The following is a 15,439-nucleotide window of genomic DNA, read 5'->3' on the forward strand; positions in this document are numbered from 1 at the left end:
TCAGTGCAGCATTTAAAACCAACAATGGACACCAGCTTTGTTAAAGCATCTGGAAATCTTGTTCGGTTTGTTATCCTGACATTGCAGTGTTGTGCACTCTGAGTCATTTCAGAGGAGGGACAGCCCAATATGATGAATGTTCTTAGCCTTTCAAGAACCCCAACCATTTGTAAAAAAAACTTTGAATTTCATCTCTTCTCCTCCCCCTTCCTACCAAAGGTATTCACAGAGAATGGAAACTGTCAATTGGCAGATTCTTTTCCATCCTCCTTCACCACCCTACTCATTATCGAGTTTAGTTACTTCCTGCCTAAAGTAACTAACCGATATCTTCTTACTTGTCTTATATTGTCAAGTCATCTCCGATCCATAGCGATGCCATGGACACATCCCTCCCAGAACACCCCACCTCCATCTGCAATCATTCTGGTAGTGTGTCCAGAGAGTTTTCTTGGTAAAAATACAGAAGTGGTTTACCTTCTGTGCAATAAACTTTAGTCTCCGTCTTCGACTCTCTCCCGTGCTGCTGCTGCCCAGCACTGGAGAGTTTTGATTTATAGCAGATTGTCTGCTACTCGCTAGCCACTGCCCAAGCTAGGAATGGAATGGGAGGTCTCTGCTTGACTCTCCCTCCCGTAGTTGAGACTGGTAAAGTACTAGAAACTCTCCAGGTGCAACCCCGAGAGGGAGATCTTCTTACTAGGAAGCTAGAATAAAAGTAAATATGAAAGAAATAAATTCAACACCTGGCAAAGTAGCCTGTGTCCCTCTTCCCCTCGTCTTGCCATTCTGCTCTGCAGAGCAGATTGCGTTTGGATTCTGACAAGGTAAGAGTCATTAATCAGTCTTTAGTGGAGGGAGAATCATTTTCTGTAGAGCAATCAGTGGCGTATACTGAGAGCTAGGCAATGCACTCAGCACTTGGGAGAACCCCCCCAAAATCAAGCATTTGTTTTCCTCACAGAACATAGTCGAACAAAATAACACTCCAGCTAGCTAAATCTGATCCTTTAACGTTCTTTCATCAGCACTCCTCTGCATAAAGTACCTCAATTCTCAGGACAGTGCATTTCATAGAATAAGTGATCGGTACATAACATGGTTTGAAGTACAGGGTGATGAAATACCAAGTCAGGAAGAGGCTCTAGTCTTGAGGGGTTGCTTTTTCCACCATTCTATTTGAGATTTTATTTCATAAAATGCTAAAATGGTCTACTCAATCATTTCATTCATTCAAACATATTTATTGAGCACTTACTGTGTGCACAGCAATGTACTAAGCGCTTGGGAAGTACAAGTTGGCAACATATAGAGACGGTCCTACCCAACAACAGGCTCACAGTCTAGAAGGGGTAGACAGACAAGAAAAGAAAATATGTGGACAGGAGTCAAGTAATCAGAATAAATAGAAGTAAAGCTAGATGCACATCATAGATGTGTTCTGTGTTAGTAGATCTATTTTGCCCCACTGATGGGGGAAAAGGAGGACTTCATCTCGAGTGATGAGTACCAGGGAAACTGAATCTTCCAGGGAATAGTCCACAGATTTGGTGGGCATAGCTTTGAGGATTTGGCAACAAAGCTGTTTCCTTCATTAATCCTAATCTGTGAATATGGGACAAGAGGGCAATTCTTTATCTCTTCAGGTTCTGAATTACCAAGAAAGATAATGACCCTATATTTTTTGCAAGTACCTTCCCCTTTCACAACTATATAGTACTATAGGATAAACTGGAGACTGCTCATTCTGGGCAGGGATAACAATGCAGCATACTTTGTGACTAAGATTCAGCTAAAACTTTCTTTTGAAATCCAAACCTCAAACCGTGCTAGGTCAGCCTGTCACCTGATCACAGGTGGAGAGGGAAGCGGGCAATTTCCAGGCTTCTCGCTGCACCTATTGAAATGCCTTGTTTGCAGCAGAGAGACAAAGAAGACAAAATCCAGTGGCATGAATAAGGCACTCTGCTCCTACTGCTCAGAGCACGGCTTGGATTGTGAGGAGTCACATGGCATCCTTTAAGCTTTGTTCACCAAAGTTTTATTTCAAAACAACTTGGGTCCACATGCTAGGAGATTGGAGCTGCCTCATCAACATCCAAAGGTATTGAAAATCTGTAGGGAAACTTGGCAAATGCTCTTGATAAATGCTTTGCTCCATTTCATTCTACTTGATTTTCCTAGGATCACAGGTACTTGCTCTGCAGGGAGTTTGAAAAGAGGCAACTTTCCCTAATAAAGTCCAGGATTGATCCCATCTCAGAAGGAAGATTCACACTGAGAACCTTAGCAGGTTTATTTTTTCCTTTATTTTAATGGTGTGAAGTGCTTACTCTGTGCCAAGAACAGAACTACGTCGTGGGGTAGATACAAGATAATCAGGTTGGACACAGTCCATGTCCCACAATGAGCTCATTCTCTTAAACCTCATTTTGCAAGTCAGGTAACTGAGGCACAGAGATGTTAAGTGACATGTCCAAGGTGTCACAGCAGGCAAGGGGCAGACTCGGGATTAGAACCCATGTTGTCTTACTCCCAGGCTCCTGCTGTATCCATTAGGCAACACTGCCTGGCTCGTGGCTGTGTGCCCTTTAAGCACCTTGATATTCACTCCAGTCCTATGTAATTTTTATAAATATTCTTATACTCTGTTTCCTCACAATCTAGCCTGTAAACTCCTGGGGAACAGGGAACATTTCTATTAACGCTTTTCTACTGTGCTCATCCAAATTCTCAATCCATTGCTCTGGACACAGAAAACAGTCAATAAATACCATTGATTAATTGATTTCCCTTATCTTTAGTCTATTTTAATGTCTGTCTCCCACACTAGACTGTAATCCCCTTTTGGCCAGGGACTTAGTCCTCAACTCTGTTGCAATACTAATAATGATAATAATGGCAATTTTAAGCACTTACTATGTGCAAAGCACTGTTCTAAGTACTTTTCCAAGTGTCTACTACAGTGTTCAGCCCACATGAAGTACTACATAAATACCATTGTTGGATTAATCTTTTAAGTGGCAACAGGTATTGGTATCAACCATGTTGACTGAATGCCAACCGTGTGTGAAAAACTCTAGGAGGAGCTTGGGGAATAGACAAACAACTCAATCCCAGCCCTTGAGGGGTTCAGAATTTAATGAAGGAAGAATGAGTCGTAAGCCATTAAAAAAATGTACACGCAAGTGAATGAATAGGTTTGTGAATTAGTGTCAAGGAGTCTGATGGGATCCCATGATCAGGAAAGGGAAAATGATTTACCAAAAGGAATCAGTCTCCCAGAATATGCAGCTTGTCTCCAAGCATGGGCTTTGGAGTCAGAGGTCATGGGTTCGAATCCCGACTCCACCAAATGTCTGCTGTGTGACCTTGGATCAGAGGTCATGGTTTCGAATCCTGACTCCACCAAATGTCTGCTGTGTGACCTTGGACAAGTCACTTAACTTCTCTGAGCCTCAGTTACCTCATCTGTAAAATGGGGATTAAGACTGTGAGCCCCACGTGGGACAACCTGATCACCTTGTAACCTCCCCAGCGCTTAGAACAGTGCTTTGCCCATAGTAAGCACCTAACAAATGCCATTATTATTATTGATGCAATTGTGGGTTACCCAGCCATCCTGAGGAGAATTCCCAAAGTTCCCAGCCTTTAGTTCCTTAGTCAACTCGGCATCTAGTTTTGTTAGGAAACTTCAGAAACAGGTGGGGGTTTTGAACCTAATAATAATAACTGTTGTGTTGACCCAAGTCACACAGCCGATGAGTGGCGGAGCTGGGAATAGAACCCACGACCTCTGACTCTCATGCCTGTGCTCTTTCCACTAGGCCATGTTGCTTTACATGCTTCACAGCAGTGTGTACCTAAGAGCTGAGGGGCGAATAACAGATTGAATATAATGGGCTTAGGCATACAGATCCAATCGCATAGGTGACTCGGAAGGGAGAGGGAATACGGGGAATGAGGGTCTGTTTGGGGAAGGCCTTGTGGAGGAGATGTGATTTTATTAAAGCTTTGAATTGGGCAGAGTGGTAATCTGTTGTATTTGGGTTTTGATGGTAAACCCATTGTGGGCTGGGGATGAGTCTACTAATTATTTTGTACTTTCCCACGTGCTTATGATAGTGTTCTGTATACAGTCAACTGCCATTAAATACCATTGACTGATTGACTAATTTGATGAAATAGGAGGGAATTTCAGACCAGAGTGAAAAAGTGGTCACAGGATCGACGGTGAGATAGACAAGATCCAGTTACAGTGAGAAGGTTGGCCTTGGAGCAGTGAAGTGGATGGGCTGGGTGTAATAGGAAATCTGTGAAATAAGAAGAGAAGGGTGGAGATGAGTGAGTTCTTTGAAGATGATGGTAAGGACATTCTCTTTGATGTGGAGGTGGATGGGAAACTATTGGAAGTTTTTGAAGAGAAGGGGAACTGTGAACCTGTTGGTGGGTAGGGACTGTATCTGTTGCCGAATGTATGTACTTTCCAAGCGCTTAGTACAGTGCTCTGAGCACAGTAAGCGCTCAATCAATACGATTGAATGAATGAATGAAAGTTTCTTGGAAAAAAAGACCATTATTAATTAGGGTGCTTTAAGAGCAGTTAGTTGTTAATATTCTATCCAGCACCAACCCTACCAGCCTCAGACGATCCAACAGAGTTGTTTCTTGGTTTCTATTAAGAGAGATATATTGTTGGATAAACCGCTCCAGAAGGCTGGCATATATCTGACGAGAATGTGTTTACCACACCAGCGGTTCCTTCAGAGATTGCTGGGAATCTATTGTGTGGTTGCTATTGAAAACAGTCGTTAAATATGAATAGATACAGGGAATTCTTTAGCTACAATAACAGCGTATTGTGGAAAAGGATGTCTCATCTCCTCTTTTTGTGCTACAAAAGACTCACATTTCCAGCTCAGACTTCAATGAAGTTGCAGCCTATAAATCATGCTTTCAGCAACTGTTGAGACATGTCTGGTTTTAAATTTTCTGCAATTAATTTATTATTTTCATACTAACTATACAATCTCTTGCCTAAATGTGTATAATCTAATTTCAAGCCTAGTTTACTTTTAATTATCTCTTTAAGCCCCACATTGAGAGTGCCTCATAAAAGAGGTGGCCTTTTTTTTTTCCTTTTCTCAAAGGTATTGGCCTTATTAAGAACACATTTCATTATTCAAATGGGAACACAGATTATGCATTGAGTAAGACACCCATACCAGAAGCTTAAGAAAATGTGATTCAGCTTGTCATGTCTTTCCTCACCTCAGGATGCTTGTGCAGAACTTGGAACTTACATTTTTTTTTTACGCTTTTCATTTTTGACCACCCTGGGAGCCCGATACACGGTGAAATATTTCATATTTTTGACCTGCTGCTATTTGTCCAATCTTCTATTTAAATTCATTCAATAGAGTATATTACAGACACAGCATATTGGTCTTTTTCTTACCCTCATTTTTCTATTTTTTAAAATTCTTCTTTTAAATTCATTTTTTAATTCACTTTTGCCATCCTGTATTTTACCTCTGACACAGTCAGAAACTTGATTTTGGGGTGAAATGAAAGTTCACTATGGTGTTGACAATGATGTTCTTGTGAGCCCGCCATGGGACAATCTGATCACCTTGTAACCTCCCCAGCGCTTAGAACAGTGCTTTGCACATAGTAAGCGCTTAATAAATGCCATTATTATTATTTTCATTCTTTTGCTGAATAACATTTAGACTGTTCTTGTATTGAATTTACTGCCCAGTCACCAAGTTTGAATTTGCCAGATCTTCCAGGTGAAAAAACTGGACTGTTTCTGTGCACCAACTGGGAGAGGATAGAGATTCAGTGCCCTGTACAATGACTGTGAGGCCATTCAATTTTAGGCCAAGTGTTAAATTTCTGGCCTCCAGCCGTAGATGAGGCCTGTGACCTCCAGGTCTAATTAATGTACAGTGTTCTTGAATGGAAACTAAAGTCTGGAAGAGCATGTTCTTGTGAAAAGAACATGAGACGCCATGTCAGGAGACCCATTTTTTTTGTTTTAATTCCAGTTCTCACATTGGTCTTTGGGTTCCTGGTTAAGTTACGTAAGCATTCTGTGCCTCAATTATCTCTTCTGTAAAGAGAGGATAAAATACCTGCTTTCTTTATCTGAGTTTAGTGTGGTTCAGAGACTGTGTCCAATATGATTTCCTTATATCAACCCCAGTGCTGAGTGTATTGCTTGTCACACAGTAACTATGGCCTAATTCAAAAAGCATAGGCCTGATTCTTAGAGGACCTGGGTTATAATCTTGAGTCTGCCATCTGTCTGCTGTGAGATTTGGGCAAGTCACTTAATTTGTCTGGGCCTCAGTTTTCTCATTTGTAAAATGGGGATTAAAAAACCTGTACTCTCTGCTACTTAAACTGTGTGCCCCACATGGGACAAGGACTTGTCTGACCTGATTGTCTGGCTTTTACCCCCAGTGCTTAGAATCGAGTGTTTGGCCCCTAGTAAATACTTAGCAAATTCCACAACTACTGCCATTACCATCATTAATTAGTTCAGGATTCACTGTGAGTCCCTTGACTCTATCCTGGTGTCTTCAGAGTCTCTGATATCTCATGATAGCCCTGATGGGTGTATAGTCATTGTTATTGTGGTCATTATTTTCTGCCATAGGCCAGAAACCATCATGGTTTAATACTTTCAAACCCAGCCAGCAAAGAAGCAGGCTGACAATTTTGGGTGCAGCAGGGAGAATTGAGAGGTGGACAAAATATGGCTCACTGTCCAATACCCTCCTGACCCAAGACCCGTCACCCTGACCTTCAAAGCCCCCATCTAGTTCTGGGGATTACCTCCCATGATAATCAGATCTTTATTTAAATTAGTGACGATAATAATGTTTGAAAATCCTGCTGCGCCTATGCTTTTTCTTCATTATCAGAAACATATAGATCACCTGGAGGGAGGAAATGAGTGGCAAGGGAATAAAACTAATTACTAAGGAAATGGGAGATTAATTACTGTAGGAAAGGTAAAAGAAAAAATATGGCTAAGAAAACACTATAGGAAGGTGTATGCTGATTGTGTGTCGTATTTCATTCATTCAATCAAATTTATTGTGTGCAGAGCAGTATACTAAGCGCTTGGGAGAGTCTTGTCTTATGCCATCGAGTCGTCCTCGACCCATAGCGACGCCACAAACTCATCTCTCCCTGAATGCCTCGCCTCCATCTGCAGTCGTTTTGGTAGTGGATCCATAGGGTTTTCTTTGTAAAAATATGAAAGCTGTTTACCATTGCCTCCTTCTATGCGGTAAACTCGAGTCTTCGCCCTCAACTCTCTCCCCTGCGCTGTTACGCAGCACAGTTGAGTTTTGACTTCTAACAGATTGCCTGCCACTTGCTAGCCACTGCCCAAGCTAGGAATGGAATGGTTAGGCCCCTGCTTGACTCTTCCTCCTGAAGTTGAGACTAGTAGAGTACCGGGAACTTTCCAGGTGTGACCCTTAGATGGGCTTGGGAGAGTACCATACAGCAATAAACAGAAACATTCCCTGTCGTATCCTTCTTGATTGCCAAAACTGAGCCTAGATTAGTGAATAACGGAGATGAGATTTGTTATTGGTGGCTTCCTAATTTAGCTGTGTAACACCAATGGCATTTGAGTGCCTCCTGTTTATAGAAAACATTCTTAGACATGTGGACATATACCACAGATGTAATAGAGGCAGAATAAACATATCTGGGGAACCAAACTATTTGTAATAGAGATTGAAGGCTAGTAAAAACTTCACTGCCCTAATGAAGTTTTTTTTTTCCCCAGGAAATGAATTGAAATGAAGGGTTTATCTATTTAGCTGTCCTCTGAGTTTAAAGATGGTATTGTGACGGTGATGAGCAATGCACACCCAAATGGCAAGAGTCTAGAAAAGATGCATAACTTTATTTTAGGAAGAGATTCCCCGTCAAAGATCCCAACTCATACCGTTTGATCAGTGTGTGATATTTCTCGATTGCATATTGTGTGTAGAGCACTGTAATAATAATAATAATGTTGGTATTTGTTGAGTTTACTCTGTGTCAAGAATTGTTCTAAGCACTGGGGTAGATACAAGCCACATAGGGCTCACAGTCTTCATCCTCATTTTACAGATGAGGTAACTGAGGCACAGAGAAGTTAAGTGACTTGCCTAAGGTCATACAGCTGACAAGCGGCAGAGTCAGAATTAGAACCCATGGCCTCCAACTCCCAAGACTGTGCTCTTCCCACTAAGACATGCTGCTTCTCTGTACTAAGCCCTTAGGGGAGTACAGTGCCTGGCACATACTGAGAGCTTAACAAATATCACAGTCATTATTGTATGATAATTGGCCAACCTAATCCTGATTCTCAGTCTACAGGAGTTATCATGGATAAAAAGTTCAACTCCACTATTAATACTGATAGATTTTAGCACTGTTTCTGCAGGTATGGCCGATAAGATCCTGCAGAAACCTAAAGACTAACCCTGTCTTTGGCCAATTAGTCAATTGCAGTCCAGGGGAGAGAGCACTGCTCTCGGAACCAAGAGACCTGGGTTCTCGTCCCATTTTTTGTTGTGACCAGTTAACGTGGGAAAATCCGCACATGCATTTCCTGCCTTCCTACGAGGCTGCCAGTGTCACAGTTGTTAGCACTAAAATAAATCCCTCCCACTGGGTAGGTTCGGAGACCCACAGTTTGAGGTCTGAAACTCAGCAATAATTCTTGGCAGAGACTCCATTCCAAAAACATCGGTATTCAGTGGTTAAGATTCCACTATTTTGAGCAGGCTACAAAGCCCTTCCCTGGGAAACATGAAATTCCCTTTAACCAAGGCCAAACCTTCTCCTTTGAACCAGGCACTTCGAACACGGTATAAAAACTTGCTCTAGTGTGCGTTTCTGATACTTCTTGCTTCAGAGAACTGAACAGTACTGAGGAGAAATAGGCAAGGGGCCCACTGAAGTGGCTAACAAAATCAGGACAGAGTTTAGGCAATGGCAGAATCAGCTTAACTCAGGCATTTCATGTTGAAAATAACATTCATGCTTGCTAAACAAGCTTCTGAGAAATGCGCCTTTCTCACATTTCTCTCTGAGAAGAGTCCCCACGTAGGCAGCACTGATTTTTCAGCATATTGTTAAAGGCTCCGTGATTGATCTGCAGGTTAAATTAAAGGCAGTCAAAGCAATTACTGTTATTGTGATATTTAAGTGCTTCCTACATGTCAAGTGCAGTTCATTCATTCAATCGTATTTATTGAGCACTTACTGTGTGCAGAGCACTGTACTAAACACTTGAGAAGGACAAGACTGCAACATATAGAGATGGTCCATATCCAACAACAACGGGCTCACAGTCTAGAAGGGGAAGACAGACAACAAAACAAAACATGTAGACAGGTGTCAAAATCATCAGAAGAAATAGAATTATAGCTATATGCACATCATTAACAGAATAAATAGAATAGTAAATATGTACAAGTAATATAGAGTAATAAATCTGCACTAATATATTCAAGTGCTGTGGGGCAGGGAAGAAGGCAGGAGGGATGGGGAGGAGGAGAGGAAAACGGGGGCTCAGTCTGGAAAGTGCTGGGTTAGATACAGGTTTATCAGGCTGGACAAAGTTAATCAGGCTCTCAGTTTTTGTAAATCAGTCATCACTTCATATTCATAGCCCCAGAAACTGCATTTTGGGGAAGGTAAATGGGCTATATCTCGGACCCCTACAGTAATTGTTTAATTGATTTAAATTCCAGTGGCTCTCCAACAAACCTAAGCATTTTTTATGTATGTCTGTATGTTGTTTTTTGTTTTAAAATTCCACCTTCAGCTACCCTCTCATCCCATTTACACTCACAACACCCAGATTCTCAGTGCATTTGCAAACATAGACCTGCATAGATTGAGGTCCTTGAGAGCAGAGATCCTGCCTAATTGACGGAATTATACCCAAGTACTTAGCACAGCACTGCACGTAGTCAACATTCAAAGAATATCATTGATGAGATGATGGATATACTGCTGTGTAAGTACATGGCTTTGTCTCTTATACACCCTCAAACCTTTAGATTGCAAACTCCTTTTTTTATAGCATTTACTAAGTGCTTACTATGTGCCAGGCACTGTTCTAAGCACTGGGGAGGTTACAAGGTAATCAGGTTGTCCACATGGAGCTCACAGTCCTAATCCCCATTTTACAGATGAGGTAACCTGAGGCACAGAGAAGTTAAGTGACTTGCCCAAGGTCACACAGCAGACAAGTGGCAGAGTTGGGATTAGAACCCACGTCCTCTGTCTCCCAAGCCGGTGTTCTTTCCACTAAACCACGCTGCTTCCCTATCGATGACATATACCAAATCTGGTATACTCCCCAAAGATCTTAACCCAGTTCTTGGCCTCCAGAAGGCACTCAGTAAATGATCTTGGTTGATTGATGAATTGAAATAATAAGAGTGAGAGGAAGTAGGAAGGAAGACGTAAAATCACAAACCCTCTGAGGGGATCCTCATTGTCATCATCAGCAGCAGTGGTATTTATTGAGCACTTACTGTGTGCAGAGCACTGTACTAAGCGCTTGACCCTAGAGTTGGCAGGCAATGAGGTTTCAATCTAGAGGGGGAGACAGACATTGGTGTGAGCCCGTTGTTGGGTAGGGACTGTCTCTATATGTTGCCAACTTGTACTTCCCAAGCGCTTAGTACAGTGCTCTGCACACAGTAAGCACTCAATGAATGCGATTGAATGAAAATAAATAAATATATGAATTACATATTCTTAATCACATCTATTGTACTTTGCAAGATTACAATAGACATAGTGTAGTGCTTGGCAAGAATAATAGGTCAATAAATACGGCTGCTTAAATTCATCCATCCAATTGTCCTTTACTTTCCATCCCTTTTTCCACTAGCCTACTGACCCTTCTCTGATAATATTTAAAGATAATTTCTGTATAATGACAATCCCTTTGGTTGCCACATTAAGCAACTCAGAAAGAAAGCTGGATGAAGCAATCCTATTTTGAGGCAGAGGTCCCCTTGAAGTTCTTTTGTTTGGGGGATGTTTGAAATCTTCTGCTTAAAATGTGGATATTGGAGCATTTCACAGGATGAACAAATGGTGGAAACCAGGGCAAGTTATGGAGACCTGGATGATTAAATCTCTACATGCAGTAATCAAAACCCATTATTGAAAATGAAGGGAGAAATTTGGTAAATGTCTTCAAATGCCCTGTTGATTTCAGTTTTGCATCCTTTGCAGGAGCAAAGTTGAAGGCTCAAATTTGGTGTGCATGATTAATTGAATTGCCAATTAGTGAATCTGTGTTAATTGGCTGCTCAGCGAAGCTGCACACAATTTGGTGATTACGAGGCCTGTACCAGAGATGTGCTCTCAAACAAAAATGGGGGATGTTCAGGCTTGTGGTTCCTGTGGGCATACAATCTGCCTATCAGTGACAATCTTCACATGCAAAACAGGGTAGGACAGAAACTCACCATGGGAAAATAGTCCAACCACAGTACACAAGCAGCTTTAATTTTGTAGGATTCTGAATCGACTAGCGTTTTTCTCTTTTTTATCTTCATTTGCAGCATTGTCTACATTCACAGCTCTAAAGGGGAGTCAAAACAATTCATTGGAACTTGAAATTAATGAACATGGATATAGATAAAATCCTAAATGATTGAGAAATGTAATGGGCTTATGAGACGGGATACTGGGAAATCGTTTAGGTGAAACTGTGCTCTGTCTTATTTGGGGAGGAAGGGAGTTTCATTCCATGGCAATCCAGGGACAGAAGGAAAATGTGATTTGTTAAACTTCAACTCAGAATGTATACCTCAAAGGTAACTGCACTATCCCATCTCTCACTTTTCCCTTTGGACAGCCATTTAAGGTAGGGATTAATTCCATTTCATAGTGAGGAAATGGGGCAGGGATTGTGCCTTCCAACTCTATTGTTTTTGTGCTCTTCTATACACTCAGAAAGGGCTCCAATCCCACTGATTGATTGAGGCCCAGAGAATCTAAGTAGATTTGTCAGAGACTCAAAGAAGACCATTGACAGAGTTGGAACTAGAATCTGGGCTTCACTAAATCATTCAACCTCCCTAGTTGCAACTGGTTTTAAGCTTGCCTTGCATATGTGAGCTTTGTTTCTAAAAGAGTTTTGGGTTTTCATTGCCATTTTCCATCTTCATCATCTGTCCACTGATAGTCAATCATACTTATTGAATGTTTAAAAGCCCGTCGTTGGGTAAGGACCGTCTCTATTATATGTTGCCAACTTGTACTTCCCAAGTGCTTAGTACAGTGCTCTGTACACAGTAAATGCTCAATAAATATGATTGAATGAATGAATGAATGTGGAGCACTGTACTAAGTACTTGGAAGAGTGCAATATAGCCTACACATTCCCTGTCCACAATGAGATAATAATAATAATAATACTAATAATGATGATGATGATGGTATTTGTTAAGCACTTACTATTGTTAGGAACTATTAGCCTGGATGACTCCATTTTGCTCAAGGACTTAGCCTAAGTGACTCCATTTTGACCAAGGACTGCCTCTTGTCAGTATTGAAGAAGCAGCAGAGAAGCAGTGGCTCAGTGGAAAAGAGTGCAGGCTTTGGAGTCAGAGGTCATGGGTTCAAATCCCAGCTCCGCCAATTGTCAGCTGTGTGACTTTGGGCAAGTCACTTCACTTCTCTGTGCCTCAGTTACCTCATCTGTAAAATGGGGATGAAGACTGTGAGCCCCCTGTGGGACAACCTGATCACCTTGTAACCTCCTCAGCGCTTAGAACAGTGCTTTGCACATAGTAAGCGCTTAATAAATGCCATTATTATTATTATTATTATTATTATTGAGCAAGTTCTTGTAAACAAGATGTCTGATCAGGAGTTCCTGCTCAATCAAACTGAGCAAACAAGTAAACAGGTCATTGCTGCTAAACTGTTACATTCCCTGTGAGTCTGATTGTTTGAAGCTGTAATAAAGGCTGCAATGGGAGATGGGATCGGGGCTGTTCATCACTCGTACCCCACTGGGGTGAATGGGTGGACAGCCACTTTCCTGCCTTTCTGCTCTGGTGACTTGTCCCTTTCGAGTCTTTCTTCCTTTGACCCTACCAGGGTCTTGCTCACAAGGCTGTCCCCTATCCTCTAATTAGTCACTCATACCCCACTGGGGTGAACGGACTAGTCGGGACTTCACATTTCCAACACTATGTGTCAAGCACTGTTCTAAGCACTGGGATAGATACCAGGTAATCAGGTTGTCCCACGATGGGCTCATAGTCTTAATCCCCATGATACAGATGAGCTAACTGAGGCACAGAGAAGTTAAATGACTTGTCCAAGGTCACCCAGCAGATGTGGCGGACAAGCTTATGGCCAAGAGGCATACAAATGATAGATTATAGGAGCCTAGAAGTGGAGTGTTTTTAGCCTTTATATTCATGAATATGTTTCATGCTTGGGAACACTTTTGGGATCGAAAAGTTCCATATTTACTAGACAAACCACCCCCATTTCAGCACGTTGCTAACTTTTTGTTGATTTGGTTGGACAAATTCATTATTACTCGAGGATTAATTAATTAGAAGAATTAATTAGAAGAATCTCAAAACCTGATTTAAGTGCTTATTGACTATTTGATGTATTCCCCCTCAAAACTAAAATTTTTTTTTCTAGAAAGAGAGAAAATGGAACTTGATTTGAGGGGGCATAAGCAATGGCTTTTGGTCAGGAGAAGACTTTGTCTGGGCCTGCTCTAAAATTCCTCTGGTCTGTAAGCTCGTTGTGGACAGAGAACATGTCTACCAAGTCTGTCATATAGAACTCTTCTAAGCACTTAATCCAGTGCTCTGACCACAGTAAGCGCTCAATTAATACGTCTGATGGTTTGGATAGATTCATCCCCTGCAGTACTTCTAAAACAATATCCTTGCCTCTGCCTACTTGATCTTCTCTTCCTCCATTGTTAAAGTCTCCAAAGCTTTGAGAATTCAGGCCCATCTGTTGGTTGATGGCAGCCTCTGAGAAAATACCAGAATCTTCCTTTCCATTTTACTCTTCTTTATTTAATATTTATTTTTAGTTTAGGCCTATTCCAGGCAAGGTTCAAATCTAAGCACCTTAGATTTGAAGATGGATACTGAGCACAAAGTTAGCATGTTTCCTATTTGTACTTTCCAAGTGCTTAGTACAGTGCTCTGCACACAGTAAGTGCTCAGCAAATACGATTGATTGAATGAATATGACAGGATGCTAAGTCAGATGATAGACACTCCCCAGGTCACTGAATTTGTAAGGTCCCTGTGGGCAAGGAACGTATCTACCAACTCAGTTATATCGTTATATGGTACTCTCCCAAGCCCTTAGTAAAATGCTCTGCTAACAATAAGCTCTGAATTAATAGCATCAATCGATTGATTGACCCCTTTTGCACTCTGGAAATGAGATTAAGTATATCAGCTCCTTTGACAAAGAGATGCTTAAAGGGCACATAGCATTTCTCAGCTCCACTACTCCCTTTCCTCCCAAACGGTCACCGATTTGCTTGAAACTTTCATGTCCCAATGAAACACTTCTCTAAGGCTCTTCATTTTTCTCCTGTCTCCAGTCTCTTCTTCAGTAGACACCAACCACTGTAGCCTGAATCATTTTCCCAAAACCTTCTGCTCGCTTTCAATCAATCAACCAATCAATCGTATTTATTGAGCGCTTACTGTGTGCAGAGCACTGTATTAAGCGCTTGAGAAGTACAAGTTGGCAACATATAGAGACAGTCCCTACCCAACAGTGGGCTCACAGTCTAAAAGGGGGAGACAGAGAATAAAACCAAACATGCTAACAAAATAAAATAAATAGAATAGATATGTACAAGTAAAATAGAGTAATAAATATGTACAAACATATATACAGGTGCTGTGGGGAAGGGAAGGAGGCAAGATGGGGGGGATGGAGAGGGGGACGAGGGGGAGAGGAAGGAAGGGCCTCAGTCTGGGAAGGCCTCCTGGAGGAGGGGGAAGGCCTCCTGGAGGCCTTCCTCCCTTTCATCTCAAACTTCCAATGTTTTTTCTGTCCTTTCCTAGCAATGAAAAGCTCCCAACCATTGGGCTTTCGAATTTATCACCAACCCTCTCTTAATCATCTGGCCCCTTCACCCTCTGCATTACCAACCAGACTCTATTTTCCTTCCAAGGGAGATACCTTTCTGTCCTTCACTTGTTCCTGTCTCCCTGGGAGATTGTAAACTTTTGGAGGGTAGGCTCTGGGTCATACTGGGCAATTCCAAGCCCTTGATATACTACTTCTAAAGTGAGGTAAATGCTAGTGATGAATTGACTGTTTTGTGTTCTTTGAACACAAAGCATTCTTCCATTCCTCTTCGTATCTATCGAATATAGAAACT

The 15,439-nt window shown here is 41.6% G+C and overlaps 1 non-coding gene across 1 annotated transcript; it reads right to left on the bottom strand.

The window, feature by feature from the left end:
• Positions 1–552: 552 nt before the first annotated feature.
• LOC119930211 lies at positions 553–689 on the bottom strand. The gene has a single exon (XR_005451699.1). It is a non-coding gene; the product is annotated as a small nucleolar RNA SNORA7 (small nucleolar RNA).
• Positions 690–15,439: the final 14,750 nt, after the last annotated feature.

This window comes from Tachyglossus aculeatus, chromosome 6 (genome assembly GCF_015852505.1).
Source record: "Tachyglossus aculeatus isolate mTacAcu1 chromosome 6, mTacAcu1.pri, whole genome shotgun sequence".
In the NCBI taxonomy this organism is placed as follows: domain Eukaryota; kingdom Metazoa; phylum Chordata; class Mammalia; order Monotremata; family Tachyglossidae; genus Tachyglossus; species Tachyglossus aculeatus.